We start from the raw sequence: 16,840 nt of genomic DNA, 5'->3' as shown, positions 1-16,840 counted from the left end.
TAAAGTTCCCATGTTTGCTGCTGATATTCTGCTCTCCTTGACCAAACCATTACTTTCCTTTCGTAATCTTCTCCAAGCCCTTACAGAATATTCTGCGGTTTCGGGATTTATGCTGAATATGCAAAAGACTGAAGTTATGTTGATTAGGTTGCCTCCTACCTTATTGACTTCCCTTAAGGGAGCCTTTCTATTTCGATGGGTTACAAAGGGTTTGAAATATCTTGGGGTTGTCATATCACCTCTTTTTTCTGATCTCTTTGCTGTAAATTACCCTCCCTTGTTGAAGGGTATTTATAAGGATTTGGATCGTTCGGATCGTTCAGAGCTTTCATGGTTTGGGCACATTGCTACTTTAAAAATGAATATTCTTCCCCGATTGATGTATCTTTTTCAGGTTCTGCCTTTGAAATTATCTCAAAACTTTTCTCTGGTTTACAAAGCCATTTGAATAACTTTATTTGGCATAACAAATGTCCTCGCTTGCCTAGATCTGTGCTGTATAGAGACCCTCGGAAGGGTGGGTTGGGAGTTCCTAATGGTTTTTAGTACTGTCGGGTATCTCAGACTCAGGCGGCTTTAGAGTGGTTCCAGGATTCTCCTTCTAAGACTTGAATTTAATTGGAGCAGGCAGCAGTGGGACCCACTCCTCTCCACTTGCTTATGTGGATTCCGTGAAAGTATCATGTATTACCAGCTGACGCTTCTCCCACTATTCTCACTACTTTTTATTACTGGGATGGGCTCTTTTCTAAACCTGAATGGTAATGTCTTGCCATTTTCCTATAGCTCTTAATCCATTGTTTCCCCTGGGTCAGTGCCCGGGAGCTTTTGCTTAATGGGCATTTATAAGCCTCACCACATGGAGCCAAATGTTTGAAGATGATGCCTTAAAGTCTTTTGAATCTTTGGTACAGGAATTATCACTTTTGCCTTGTGAGCGGTTCACATATAACCAATTGATACATTTTTTATCCTGTCCGATAATTAAGGCTCAGATACTTAGAGATAATTCGTTCTTGGAAGATTTTTGTGAAAACTCAAGGGGCACAAAAGGCATTATCTCTTGTTTATATAAATGTTTAAGATCTCAGGCTCGCTTTGCTTGTACACATCGCCTTCGGTGGCAGGAGGATTTGGGGATTAGGCTTGCTTTGCTTGTACACATCGCCTTCGGTGGCAGGAGGAGTTGGGGATTATTATCAGTGAGGATGACTGGGCTCTCTTGGAGCGGGCCTCATTAAAGGTCTCTATCTCAGTTCCTATCAAAGAAAATTGTGTTAAAGTTTTATATAGGTGGTACTTGACTCCAGTTCGTCTTTATCATATTTATCCATACACGTCATCCCCGTGTTGGAGAGGATGTGGAGAAAAAAGGACCATGGGTCATTTGTGGTGGTGTGCTAAAGCTTACTGGAAGGCTATACAACATAGACTTCAAAGCTGGATAGCCCGGCCAATCCGATGGTCACCACTTTTCTTTTTGTTTTGTAAGAAACCACCTGGTTTGACCAAGTCACAATCTTTATTGGTGCGCCATGCTATGTGGGTGGCGCGGCTGACTTTGGCGGCACATTGGAAGCAATCTAATGTTCCTCCCTCGACTAAATGGTTAAACAAGCTTTGGTATATTTGTGAAATGGAGAAGCTGTGGGCAACCAAATGTAATACTTTGGCTAAGTGGGAAGCTATTTGGGATCTATTTCTGAAGTGTTGTTCTTATTAAATGATGTTAGTGGGTTAGGAAGATTTGAACTGGGGGGGGGGGTATTTGAAGGTTGGGGTTGGGCCAAGGGGGAGGGGGACAGGGGGAGGGGGGTTTATGTCTGGAGGGAGGGGGAATGGAATATAGGGGAGGAAATGTATAAATTGTAGAAGTTATAATGCGAGGGTTGTGCAAGTTTCATACATTGTGTTTATCTTTATGTGTTTGATGAATGTTTAGCGGTTGCTTCAATACTTAATAAAGACTTCTTGAAAATTAAAAAAATATATATATAGGCACCTACTTAACTTTGTAGAATGCTAGCATAGTAGTGAAAATGTGGCCTGTGTTAGGCACTAGCACTTGTCAGCCATATAGCCAAGATGCTTGAGAGACAGATGTAGTTTATAGTACTCTGTAAATTATGTGCATAAGTGTGATCCTGCCCAGACTCTGCCTGCAGCTCCTTGTGATCTTGGGCAAATCACTTAACTCTCCATTGTCTCACCTACAAACTCAGATTGAGAGTTCTCCAGGGATAGTAAAAAAAAATACCTAGTATACCTGAATGTACACCACTTTGATAGCTTTTGGCTTACAAGCAGTAGGTAATAAAATTAAAATTAAAAAAAATTAAAATACCTACCTGAAAAATATGCACTATGTAAGATGTTTATGTATGTAGAGAATAGCACTTCGATGAAATTTTGGTACTTAATACGCACATATACCATTATTCTAGTGACTTACATGTGTAATTGGCACATAATTTTCTCATTTACTTTATAGAATTATTCTCATAATGGCTTCATTTGCAGGTGTGATGATATTGATAAAGGGTGGGGTCACAGCATATAGAAGTATGCATATTAAAGGAGTTTTATTTTTAATTTATTGTTGTATGGTGTCATTAGAAAATGAATTATTTATATCAGCCAGATAATTATGTTCTACATCTTATCTTATATGTGGTCCTTGAGAATGGCAGTTGGATCTAGTTTTCACACAAACTGAAATAAACACAATAACCTATCTGTTATACCAATTTTATACAGATTTTCAAAGTGGACATACTAGAAAGCAGACCAGTTAACTGCTTTTGGATAAAGTGTTGGTAGAGATAAAGAGAATGATATTGTTTTTTTTATTTGGAGAGAGGGGGAATGAGGGGGAGCGGGAAGGAAAAGGAGTGAGAAGAAAGAGGGTGGAAGGGGGAAGAAGGGGAGGGAAAGAAGTATGGGAAGAAAAAAAGAAGGATGGAGAAGAGAGCAAAACTGAAAAAAAAGAAGAAGGAGTAACAAAAAAAGGGGGAGGAGGAGATGGTAATAGGGGTGGAGAAAAGGGGATTGAGAGAATAAAGGAGGGGAAGGGATGGTGGCATGGGTAGTGGGTGTGATACATGTAGGAAAAAGGGGGAGGGGGACTAAAGGAAGATCATCAAGAGGCAAGAGGGAAAAAGGGGTAAAGTGCTGTGAAAAGCAATATAACTGGACAACGTATGCAAAAAATATTTTTTCACAAAAAATGGCTTTGATCTATTTCTTGATTAAATCCATAAGGTTGGAACATATTTAACTTTAAAATAAAACAAACTGAAGAAAAGTGTGTCTTTTTATCTTTGTGCCACGGACTATTGTAGATAAACACAATAGTAAAGATTTTTTTATTTGGACTGCACCTTCTTTGATTGTACTCACTTACCGAACTTCTCTCTACACCCATCTAGTAGTTTGCTTATGTAGCAAAAATAATTCAGTATTCTTATAAATATAAAAGATAGTACAGTATAACCTTTTTACAAGTCCAGCAACACAACAGCAGAACACTACACAATCTAGGAGCAATGTAAGTATGGAAAGCTTTAATGCACAAATAAAATCACAAGGCCCAACATAGCCACGTTCCAGCTACAAGTATGCATCCGGGGTAACGTTAACCAGACATAAAACAATAATTCCATTACGTTCTATCCCACTATTCCAGGACAAGTGGGTAGTTATGTCCATTGACCAGCAGGTGGAGATAGAAAATCCAGAACTGAGCACTACTACCTAGCCAAGTGCTAGCCGCCCAGGTCCTCAGTATCTTCTATCTCCAGCAGGTGGATGGACATACTTCGTTTCTCTCTGTGTTCCTGTTGATTTCTCCTGGTCCAGTTGGTGACTGGTTCCCAGTTGAGTCACACCTGAGGAAATTTAGACGTACCTGGAGGTGCTGGGTCCCTGTCTTGCTCCCGCCTGGAGGCTTTCTTCCTTTTATTTCCCTCCTGAGCCTCCCTCATGGCAGTGTCTGTGCAGCAACCAAACAAAAAAAATAAAGAGAGAGCCACGTTTCTTCTGGCCATATCAGAACGGCTCCAGTCTGGCGGTGTGTTCCTGTTGATTTCTCCTGGTCCAGTTGGTGACTGGTTCCCAGTTGAGTCACACCTGAGGAAATTTAGACATACCTGGAGGTGCTGGGTCCCTGTCTTGCTCCCGCCTGGAGGCTTTCTTCCTTTTATTTCCCTCCTGAGCCTCCCTCATGGCAGTGTCTGTGCAGCAACCAAACAAAAAAAATAAAGAGAGAGCCACGTTTCTTCTGGCCATATCAGAACGGCTCCAGTCCGGCGGTGTCGGTTCCGGCTGGGGAGGTGAGGAGGTTGGAGAGTTCAGGGGGTGCACACCCTGTTTCAGGATCCAGGTGGTGAGTTGGGGATCTGTTAGCGGGCCATGGTAACGGTTGCGCCGAAAGTAAAAAAAAATGTAAAATAAGAGGGAGCAAGTTAGCGGGCTTGCAGTGCGCTCTTGCGATTCGGGCCTCTGACTGGGTGTTTTTTGGCGCGGTGACATGTCGGTCCCCACTGAGGTGGTAAAGCGATGCTCCTCCTCGGGCCACTGCACGGTGTGCAGACCGTTGTCCTCAAGTGGAGGAGGAGATGCTGGTGGCCTTTCTCTGGGGATAACAGGCCTGGATCAGCACTCTGGGTCCCCGGGGGGATCTCTTGGCGACTCCTCTCTGGCGGAGGCAGGAACTTCGGCCATTTTGTCCTTCGTGGTCAGGGAACATGCTCTGCCAGTGGCAAAGAAAGAGGCAGTCACAGAAGGAGGTTTACCTGATCAGGGTATGCCTTTTTCCCATGAATTTGTCTTGTTAATCCACCATGCATTTTTATTGAAGCAGGGGGGCGCTGCTCTGCCTACTCCGGGGGTCCCGGGGGGTGTGGAGTCGGACTCAGCCCCTCCTCCTCCCAAGAGACCGGCCTATCCTGTTGGACGACCCTTTGGAGGGTTGTTCACCCGTTTCTCTGGGGTCAGACACGAAGTCCGCTTCATCGGGGGGGGGGGGGGCCTTCAGTCCTGGAGCCTTTAGAGGAGGAGGAGCTCCCCTCAGGAGACGAGGATGGCCCTCGGGTGCTCCGGATTTTTCAAAAAGATGAATTGGGTGCTTTGATTTCGGAGTCCTTATCGGCTCTCTCCATATCTGAACCTGGGTGGGATTCTTCAGGTTCCCAGCAGTCTAGTCCCATGCGAGAGCTTATGAGTCCCTCTAAGGCATTCACGATGCATCCAGATATTCAGGATTTAATCTGTGCAGTGTGGAATACCCCCAAGGCGTTTCCAGAGGAAAGGAAGAAGTTGGGCTTTCCTAAGGTGGATTCTTTGGTGACAGTGGTCACCAAGAAGTCGACCTTGCCTGTGGAAAGCGGGGTGACCTTAATGGACCTTCAGGATAGGAAATTGGAGCAGGCCCTGAAACAGGCCTTTGAGGTGGCTGCCTTGGGCTTACAGGCTGCGATTTGCAGTTCCTTTGTGGCCCATGCTGTCTGCAATGGCATCAAAGTTCAGGGGCTAGGAGTGACTCACGGGCGGCTATGATGGAGGCAGGTCTCGCTTATCTAGCGGACGTCGTGTACGACATGCTTGGGGCTTCAGCCAAGGATATCTCATTGGCGGTCTCCACAAGGTTACAGTTGTGGCTCCAGGCATGGTCTGCGGATGCTACGTCCAAAGCCCGGTTGGTCAAGCTGCCCTTCTGGGGGAAGTTACTGTTTGGAAAGGACTTGAGTAATCTGGTGAAAGAACTCGGAGAGTCTAGACCCCAGCGGCTGCCTGTAGACCGGCCTAGGTCGTCTGGTCAGCAGTCCAAGTTCTCTCGTCCTCGGTTTCAGGACAGTAAGAAATACAGGCCACGTCACCCAGCCTTGGGGCAACGGTCTAAGTTTCAGCCCTGTCAGTCGTCCTTTCATGGGGACAGGAAGGGGACCGGCAAGTCAGGTCGGACAGATCCTCCTGCCCGACAGTCGCAATGATGGTGCCTTAGTCCACGCGTTCAGTCCGATAGGGGGACGTCTTCAGGCGTTCCAGGACGCGTGGGCCTCCATCACCTCAGATCAGTGGGTTCTGGACATCCTGCGCGACAGTTACCGGTTAGAATTCTGCTGCCCGATCGCTCCTCTCTTCTTAGAGTCTCCTTGTCAGGGTTCTGTCCAAGAGGCACAAGTCAAGTCAAGTCCACCATTTAGGCGTTACTGTCTCTTCAGGCCATTGTGCCCGTGCCGCTCGACGAGTGCAGACAGGGGAGGTACTCCATCTATTTCGTGGTCCCCAAGAAGGGAGGCACGGTCCGGCCCATTCTGGACCTTAAGAGTGTCAACAAGTGCCTGCGGGTTACGCACTTTTGGATGAAAACCCTCAGGTCTGTCATTGCCTCCGTGCAGGAGGGCGAGTTTCTCATCTCTCTCGATCTCAAAGAAGCATACCTTCATATTCCAATTTGGGGCCTCCATCAGCAGTTCCTTCATTTTGCGGTAATGGGTCAAAAATTCTGGTTTCAGGCGCTCCTATTTGGCCTTGCTACGGCCCCATGGACCTTCTCCAAAGTGAAGCTAGTGGTGGAATACTTAGGTGTTCTATTCGATACCCAGAGGGCTCGGGTCTTTCTGACCGACCCACAGTGGGTGAAGCTGGTGAGGCAGGTACGTTCCTTTCTGTTGGCCGCCAGGCCATGGGTTTAGGACTACGTCCAGCTTCTAGGGTCCATGACAGTGGCCATGGAGGTGGTCCCTTGGGTGCAAGCTCACATGCGTCCACTTCAGAGGTCTCTGCTCTCTCGCTGGTCTCTGGTGTCGGAGGCTTACCAAGTCAGACTGCCTTGGATGTTGGAGGCCAGACGGAGCATGAGATGGTGGCTCTGCCCCCAGTCTCTGGCTAGGGGAATGTCCTTTCCCATTCTGCAGTGACAACGGATACCTGCCTGTCGGACTGGGGGGCCCATTTCAGGGGCCATTTAGCTCAGGGTACGTAGTCACCGCAGGAATCCCGCTGGACCATCAATTTTCTGGAGCTTTGGGTGGTGTGGCTAGCTCTGAAGTCATTTCTCCCGTTCCTGAAGGGGACAGCGGTCTGAGTCTTCTCCAACAATGCGACGACTGTAGCTTATATCAACAGGGGGGGGGGGGGGGGACCCGCAGCAGCCGTCTGGACAGGGAATCTGGCCTCTTGATGGTCTGGGCGGAGTGGCACTTGTCTTACCTCTCAGACGCCCACATTGCCGGGGTCCTCAATGTAGAAGCTAACTTTCTCAGTTGTCATGTTTTGGATCCTGGCGAGTGGGAGCTGTCTGGTGCAGCGTTCCAACTAGTGGTGCGGCGTTGGGGCCTCCCTTGCATGGACCACGAAGGACAATGCCAAGGTTCCACAGTTCTTCAGTCGTTGCAGGGAGCAGGATTTGTTAGGTCTGGATGCCCTACTTCAACCGTGGCCGGTAGAGGGAGTCCTGTATGTTTTTCCTCCTTGGCCGATGTTGGGTCGTCTGCTGAGAAGAATAGCGACTCATCGCAGCACAGTGATTTTGGTGGCTCCGGACTGGCCCAGGCATCCTTGGTATGCCGACCTCATCAGTCTTCTGGACGGCCAGCCACTGCGGCTTCCGCAAGAGAGGGGTCTTTTCCGGCAGGGACCAGTAGCCATGGAAGATCCCTCCCACTTTGGTCTTACGGCCTGGCCCTTGAGAGGTCTCGTTTGAGGAAGAAGGGCTATTCGGATTCGGTTATTACTATCCTGCTTCAGGCTCGCAAGCGGTCTGCTTCTTTGGCCTATGCCCGTGTCTGGCATATATTTGAAGATTGGTGCGTGGAAAGCGGTTTGGATCCCTTTATCGCTTCGGTGGGCAGCGTCCTTGATTTTCTGCAGAAGGAGGTGCACAAGGGCTTAGCACTGGGGTCCTTGAAGGTCCAGGTGCGGCCTTGACCTGCTTCCGAGGGCGCTTGTGCAATTCTTCACTGGCGGCTCACCCGGATGTGGTTCGTTTTCTGAAAGGAGTGGGTCGTCTTCTACCGCCCTTCCGGGCTCCCTGCCCTGACTGGGATCTCAGTCTGGTGCTTGGAGTGCTTCAGCGTCCACCCTTTGAGCCTCTTCATCAGGCTTCTCTGAAGGATCTTACACTGAAGGCGGTATTTTTGGTGGCTGTCGCTTCGGCCCGTCACATTTCTGAGCTGCAGGTGCGCTCTTGCAGGGACCCGTTTTTCAAAGGAGTGGTGTCTCTACGAACAGTGCCATCTCTTCTGCCCAAGGTGGTCTAGGAAGTTCATCTTAATCAGTCGGTAGAGCTGCCTTCCTTTTGTCGGCAGGACGTGGGGAGCCGGTATGCATCCTTGCGGCGTCTGGATGTTCGAAGAGTTTTTATCCGGTATCTGGAGGTGACTAACGAGTTTCGTTGCTAGGATAGATTGTTTGTTTGTTCGGTAAACAGAAGTTGGGCCTAATGGCCTCCAAAGCTTCCATTGCCTGCTGGTTGAAGGAGGTGGTGTTGTCCGCCTACCTCCTGGCAGGGAATGCTTCGCCTTTGGGTTTGAAGGCCCACTCAACTAGATGTGTGGCGACGTTGTGGGCAGAGACGTCTTTGTCTTCTCCGGTAGATATTTGCAGGGCGGCAACTTGGTTGTCATTGCATTCTTTCAGCAAGCATTATAGAGTGGATGTTGCCACGCGGTCAGATGCGTCCTTTGGGGCGGCGGTCTTAAGAGCAGCAGGGCCGATGTCCCACCCTCACAGGGATTGCTTTTAAATATCCCACTTGTCCTGGAATAGTGGGATAGAACGTAATGGAAGGAGAAATTAGGTCTTACCTGATAATTTTCTTTCCATTAGCTCTTCACACTATTCCAGGAGCCCTCCCAGTGTTTTCGGCCTATTTTGCTTCTGACTGCCGTGCTTACTGTTCTGGATCCTGTTGTTGTTTTTTGAGTTTTTTTTGCCTTGTATGTTGGTTGGTTGCTGTTCATGCATTTAGGTTGGTTTTCTGCCGGCTATGTACAATATTGAGGAGCTGGGCAGCTAGCATGTAGCTAGGTAGTAGTGCTCAGTTCTGGATTTCTATCTCCACCTGCTGGTTGATGGACATAACTACCCACTTGTCCTGGAATAGTGTGAAGAACTAATGGAAAGAAAATTATCAGGTAAGACCCAATTTCTCCATATATCGTAATGTAAACTCAAACACCCCCCTCCCCCCTTATGCAAAGCTGCGCGGCAATGCTAACACAGCCCATTCACTTTGAATGGTGTGTGTCGGCATTACTACACTGGCAGCCGCTAGCTTCGTTTTATAAAAGGGAGAGTTTAAAACATACACACCATGCAGTAATTTTAAGTAAAAAATAATAATAATAAATAACCTTATTCACAACTATTTCGAATAATTATTCTGCATATAATTTATTGATTTATATATTGTTTTATTTCTGGTTAACAGTTGCGCCTGACAAAGCCTTTTAAGTGAAATGTGGTCACGTAGGGCATTATTATTTTGTTTGTGCGTTAAAGCTTTCCATACTATCATTGCTTCTTAATTTTGTGGTGATCTGCTGTTGTGGTTGCTGGATTTAGTATCACAGATCCCTGCCTCCCATCTATCCCAGTACACCTTTTATAAACCATCTATTCGTGCTTCTTTATTTTCTTTTTTTTTTTCATTCATATCAAAATGTTAGGTGGATAATAATCTACTTGACATAAATACAGCTTGAAGGTAGGCAGTGAGTTGAGACAAGTACCTGGAGCCAAACAGAAATTCTAGATGTTTTTCTTCGGCTTCTAAATTCCATTTCTTCAAAAAGATTGCTTCCTTTTTTCTCTGAACTTGAAAGATGCTTATACCTATATTTGGATGCAGGTCACAAGAAGTTTCTCAGATTTGTCATAGAAAAGCACCACTTCCAGTATTGCATGCAGCCCTCTGGCCTTGCATCAGCTCTTTGTGTATTAACTAAATGCATTGTGTTTAGAGCAGCATATGTACCCTGACTGGTAGTGCATACATTTCACTATCTGGATGATTGGCTGATAAAGCAAGTATCATGAAAAGTTGCTTAACCATTTGGATGCTGGTGTTACTAGGGTTCATCATAAGTTATCTCGAATCTCAAATGAGCCCATCACAGAAACAGGAATTCATGAGCCTTGCTAGACATGACTCAAGCATCAGCCTTCCTTGCTAGACATGACTCAAGCATCAGCCTTTCTTCAACAACAGAGGATCACTGCATTAGTATCCATATTGAAGGGTATTCAGTAGAGTCAGCAGATATCAGCAGAACATATCTTAAAAATGTGGCAGCACATGACATCCACAGTATATGACATATCTAAATTTGAGATAAGCCCAATGGATTTTATCCACACAGTGGACTCAGGTCACTGGAAATCTATGAGATGTGTTATCTATCACTGCTCCTTTATGGGACTCTCTGTCCTAGTGAATAGTACGTTCCATTCTGGCAAGAGGAATCCCTTTTCAAATTCCACAGATTCAAATAATTAATCATGATATATGCATCCAAACTGTTTTGGGGAGCTCAGGAGATGGGTTTCACACTCAAGGGTCAAGGTCCACTCAGGAGCAACTTCATCAAATAAATTTCTTGGAGGTCACGGCAGATAAGCTGGTCAACAAAGTGATCCTAATTTAAGGGGTATTCTACAAAGGTGTTCCAGTGTTTTTATAGCGCACTAAATGCTAGAGATGCCCATAGGAAAATATGGGTGTCTTTAGCATTTAGCAAATGCTTATTTTAGAGCACACTAAAAATGCTAGCACATCTTTGTAAAAGGGGCCCTCAGACAGACAAGCAGCCATGTATTACATCAATAACCAGGGAGGGTCAGACGTTCCTATAGTGGGAGACTGTGAGGATGTGGACCTGGCAGTTACAAAAATCAATCCAAACATATGCATATAGATAAAGATCTTGTATTAAAGGCTTAATGCCTCATAGTATATATTGTGAAGATGAGGTTACTGTGAAGATGAAGCTCCCACCTCAGGATCCCAGGTCCCTCTTTCACTCAGGGTGAGCTGGTTCTCAGTATGCAGATTTTATGCAAATTATTCTACTACCCCTTTCTGCTCAGGGTGACCTGCTTCTCAAAAGGCAAACATAGTCAGGTCTCACCAACAGGATATTTTCATACACATCTTTATTCCAGCCCCTGGGCACACTTCTTCCAGCTTAAGACACTTTTACAAGCTTAAACAGTTCTTCCAACTTAAACCTTTCTTCCTACTCAGTTCACTCTTCCAGCTTAAGCACCTGGACACCCAGTCCTTCCTTGTAACCCGGACACCCAGTCCGTCCTTGTAACACACAGTTCTTATACCTGGCACCCTAGGGCCTTCTTACCCCCAGCCAGCTTCCTTGCTTTACATACAGTTCACCACCAGTCCAAAGGGCTCAGCCAGTAATTCACATGGGGACCTCCTGCTTCAGCTACCAGCTCTCCTCTTCCGCTGCTAGCTCTCCTCCCCCCCTCACCACTCAGGTGGGGTATTAAGTGTTGAATGGCCAAACAGGACCCAGCCCATAACCGGCTGCACCTGTTTCCACCTCCAGGACTCTCCCCGGTCCTAGCGACCTCCAGCTATACCTCCCCTTACTGGCTCCCTTCAGCGACTCACCCAGCCCTTCTCCCTGGACATTTTAGGGGAACAGCGCCCTCTAGGGGCCTAACCAGGGTAGGACCGCCTCTCCCTTCTCACAATATGCAACAGGAAGAAAGAAGCCTCAACAGACTCCAACATAAAACATTCTTTCTTAGAATCATGGAGTACTAGCTGTAATCATTGTCTAAAAAAAACCTCCTTTTCCTCAAAACTATTTGTAATCAAAACCAATATCAAACGTGCACGCAACACTTCAATGTGCTGAAATGCCTCCTGCATTTACTCCATGGTCGACGGTGGCCAGCATTTCAAATATCTGCCTCAGGATCTGTGGAAAATAGCTGAAATAAAAAGACTGATCCAGAGCACAGATATAAATCAATAATGTGCACAACACAAAAACTTTTAAATATTTTTTACCCATTACACTTCAGATATTCGGCTGTGAAACCTAAAGGCTTTCTCAAAAAGAGTAAAATGGCCCCTAAATATACTCTGACATCAGAAGCCATTCTATAACATAGCCTATCGGAGTCAATCATATTGGGAGGAGATTTTTTGACTGTGAATTGTACTTTTTATGTTCTGTGAACTGCACATTTAACTGTCTTGAAGTTTGTCCAACATAAATCTTCTTACAGAGATATTGGATACAGTAAACTACAAACGCAGTAGTACAATTAGTGGCATCAAGCAATTTATACACTTTGTCAGATTGGGGATCTAAAAAAGTAGAGGAAACCTCCATAATTTTGCCCCCACAAGTATTTTGACCTCTTACAGTGACATCATCCCTTGATTGAGAAGGACTTATAGGTAAAGATGAAGGACTCAACATTTCTTTTCAATTTTTACCCCTAAATGCAAAATGGGGCTTCACCATTGCAAAGGCAGGCAGAATTGCAAATATATGCCAGTAATTCTTAATAGCTGCCACAACCTTAGATGTAGCAGAGGTGAATTCAAAATACACGTTATCACATCTTCATGTGAAACTTTATTATTATTATCATTATTATTATTATTATTATTATTTTAATTATTTATTCATTTTAACATTAGATTTACAAAGGTATATATCTTTGAGGTAATATTACAGAGCACTGGAACCATTTTTGTCTACAGATAATATTTTAAACAAATACATCAGCTTAATTCCTCGCTCAAATAGTCCACAAAATTAAAGATCCAAGATGTACTACACATTAACCAAGAGGAGTTGGTACAAATCAAAAAATAGTAAAATAAACATTTAGCTTCTCTCTATAGTATAGGCCCATTTACTATGAGGATTGTCCCGGTTGCCTCCTAGCCTTTATGAAATCAGAAAGTTGTTCAACCTCGTAAAAGACATATTTCTTATCCTTGAACATTACCAAACATTTGCATGGAAAACGCAATTGAAATTTAGCTTGCAACAAAATTACATCCTCTCTTAGGTCCAAAAACTTTTTTAAAATCAATTGTGTCCATTTAGATACATCAGGAAAAATAAAAATTCTCCCCCCTAAGAAATCTATTTTAGCTCTCTGAAAATAGAGTTTCAACAGAGCTTCCTTATCTTGGAGGAAGACAAATTTCACAATTAGTGCAGATCTCTTTTTTTCCTCTTCGGTGGATTGTTCTAGAAAAGTAGTTAAATCCAAGCCCTCAGCTTGATCCTTTGAATGATCTTGAATTTCTCTCCCATTTTGTTGTAACTTTTCCTGTTTAATTGGCAAGTAGTAAATTTTATGAACAGGGGGATACATATGTTCAGAATACTTGAACTCTTCTCTCAGGAATTTAAAAAAACATCTCCTTCAGTGATATCAAGTCATTCAAAGGAAAATTCAAAATTCTCAGATTTTGATTTCTCATAGAATTTTCAAGGTTTTCAATTTTCCTCATTGTTAACAGTTTGTCTCCAACTACTTGGGTTTGGACTTCTTTTAATTTTTTAAAAATCTCCATCCATATTCAATTGTTTAGCTGAGATAGTTTCAAGTTCAGTTTTTATAGCTTTTACTTGTGTGGAATTGTTCAAAGACAGAAATAAAAGATAAACAGACCTTATGGAGGCTTTCCAGCACAGTCCAAATAGTCTCCAGCGATACTACGGCCGGTTTTATCAGTGGCTGTGTCCCCGCCAACAACAAATTTGTTTCAGCTTGTGCTTCAGAATAGGCTTGCATTGGGATCGCCTCTGACGCCTGTATTTGCTGGGCTTCCTCCATTTTTCCCCGCGCCTCTTCCGGAGTTTGCCTCTCCTTCGGAGATTTAGGATTCTCCTTCTCCGGTACTACAGCTCCAGACGGTTGCGGAAGTGGAGGAGTCAAAGGGAATGCAGGACTGAGTGAAAAATTTACTCTCCAGGCTGGTGCTCTCCCCAGTGCTGGCAGCGGATGCGCCCGTCAGAGTGGAAGCCAGGAACGTCGAGATAGATGTTTGAAGAAGAGAAGGGATTTCTACCTTGGTAGGAAGAAGTCCCCTCGGTTTCCCTTTTCTCTTCGGCATTCTACAAAGTGAAACATTATTTTTCTGAGAAGCCAATTACAGATCTCTCCAGTTATACTTCACTCATGTATATGCTGTTCTGTAGGAAAGACTCCTGAAACTCAAACAAGACCTGGCAACCATAATTCTAATAGCCCCGTATTGGTGGAGGGAAGTTTAGTTCCCTCTTCTGTTAGATCTGTCTGTGAGAAATCTTATAAGACTGTGATATTTTCCAACACTGATCACACAAGATTGGGGAACAATGCAACATCCCATCCTCGAGTCCCTAACTCTCATAGCTTGGATGCTGAAGGGTTTAGCACTGGATTCCAGAAATGACTCTACTAATTTTAAATGGAAGAGGTTTAGCATCTTTTATGATGGAGAGGCCCTAGACCCTTTTTCCTGTCCCATACAAAATGTGTTTGAATACTTTCTACATCTCTGAGTCAGGTCTGAAGAACAACTCTATTAGGGTACACCTTATGAAACCATTGCTTATCAGTGTTATGTAGAAGGCAAACCCATTTCTGCACAACCTATAGTTCACTTTATGTGGGGCTTCCTTCTGTTGGAGCCTCCCATATGGCTCCCACAGTGTCATGAGACCTTAATCTGATATTAACTCAACTGGTGAAAGGTCCTTTTGAGCCACTTAACACCTATCTTCTGAAGTACCTACTTAAAAAAAGTTTTATTTTTGGTGGTGATTACTTCAGCTTGCAGAGAAAGTGAGCGCCAGGCTCTACTAATGGATTCACGTTATACTTAGTTTTATAACAATAGAGTGGTTTTGCATACCCATCCAAAGTTCCTTCCCAAGATAGTGTTGAAGTTCCATCTTAACAAGTCAGTCATCCCGCCAATAGTTTTCCCCAGCATCACACCCAGAAAAGTGAAAGAAAGCTTATTATATGGATTGCAAGAGAGCATTGACCTTCTAACTGGAGTGGACTAAAGCTCATTGAAAGTCTACCTAGCTTGTTTCATTTAAGGCTGGGGGCTACAGTAGGCAAATGAACACTGTTGAATTGGCTTGAAGACTGCATTTTCTTCACATGTCCAGGAAGGCCTGTCACTAGAGGGTCATGACACAGCTCTGTGTCAGAGCCATGGCAGCATCAGTAGCCCACGAGATCAGCCTCTATAAAAGAGATTTGCAGAGCTGCAGTTATGTACCAGTCTACACATTCATAACTCAGTATTGCTTAGAACAGGACTCCCAACATGATAGTAAAGGGTAAAGGTCATGGACTTGATCTACCACCTTTTTGTGGTACAACCAAAGTGATTTGCATATTCTATGTGGTACTTTTTCTATCCCTACAATCTACATGGGGCAATGGAGGGTTAAGTCACAAGGAGCTGCATTTGGAATTGAACCCAGTTCCATCAGTTTCTCAGCCCACTGCACTATTAGACCACTCCTCCACTATCTTTGGCCAGAAAGTCCCACAGAATCTATTTGGGGATTAGAATCCAACTCCACTCCCTTTAGGCCTATTTCAGGTTGCTTTAAAGAAAAAAAAAAGCTTCTGGCATTGGTATTTAAAAAGGATATAGAGTAGCTTTTAAACTAGAAACTGGGGGAAGGCTGACAGTCACTCAAAAGCATATGGTTCGGAATAAGGTATTTTTTAAAGATATCACCAAAACAGGGAGGATAGGGTATCCCGATAGTGCGGTTGCAAAAGAAACCATAGTAGATCAGGGGTCCTTAAAAATAAAAAGCCCAAAAATTGCAAATTAATACTGTTTCAGAAGCCATCCAGTCATTCTGCGCATTGCAGCACTGCCGTCTGAGCATTGGAAGGAATATCAAAAGACCTTATGACCAATGGCTTATTGTCTGTAAAGAAAAGAAGTATTATTTTTGTTACTTGTGTCTTTTGTGTATAACAGAAGCCCTAGAACTGGGGAATTGCAAAGGAATACCAAAAGACCTTATGGCCTACTGTCTGTAAAGAGAAGTATTATTTTTGTTATTTATGTCTTTTGCGTATAACGAAGCCCTAGGGAGATGCTAAGAATAAAGGCTGGTATTTTCTGTTTGTTATAACCACAATAAAAGATTGTTTTTTGGGAAATGCTGGGAATTTTGTTTTAGGAAAATTAATTCCTATAGGATTAGGTTGGGCTAGTTCTAGAAGTAGGGAAGTAGTACTAGCAGAAAGGCTGCAACTCCCTCACAGTACCAACCATACCTGAATGAGACTCCTTCAGGGCCTGCTCACTGAGCTTATCCATTTGTCAAGACTGGGACTTGCACTTTAGGGGGGACTCCTAGTGGTGACAGTATATGAAACCATTTTTAGTAAGCTAGTTGTGAGGAAATGTCTAGGTAAGCTATAGTTCCCCTTAAGGCACATCCTTTCCGAGCCACCTTAACAGGCCCAAACCTTGAACCGCTAGGGGGGAGAGCATGATCCAGGTCAGGGAAAATAAACATTTTGAGTATGGAAAAGTCAGAGAATCCCTGGCGGAAGTTGATAGAAGACTACTATGCAATGGGAAAGGTGGCTGAAGGTAGCCTCTGTTGCCTGCCAACGGGAGCTGAGGGAAGCCTTCAGTCCTGGCCAGCCATAGCTGGGGGATTGCTGAGAAGGAATTTGAATACTGCAGCCTGCAGGGTAGGACAGGCCTTTATATACAAGGGGCAGAGACTGCTAAAGAAGTGGCATAGTCTGTGAGAACCCATGTTAGTGTCTGATTATCAGAACTTTTAGAGACCAGGCCTTTATG

The 16,840-nt window shown here is 44.5% G+C and overlaps 1 protein-coding gene across 4 annotated transcripts in view; it reads left to right on the top strand.

Annotated features, from left to right (window-relative positions):
• The window catches only part of FOXP2 (forkhead box P2), a 997,693-nt gene that overhangs the window by 562,661 nt on the left and 418,192 nt on the right, over window positions 1-16,840 (top strand). The window lies entirely within an intron of this gene.

The sequence above is a fragment of the Microcaecilia unicolor genome, chromosome 10 (assembly GCF_901765095.1).
Source record: "Microcaecilia unicolor chromosome 10, aMicUni1.1, whole genome shotgun sequence".
NCBI lineage: Eukaryota > Metazoa > Chordata > Amphibia > Gymnophiona > Siphonopidae > Microcaecilia > Microcaecilia unicolor.
The sequence above is the reverse complement of the archived record's forward strand: the minus strand, read 5'-3'. Positions and strand labels throughout refer to the sequence as shown.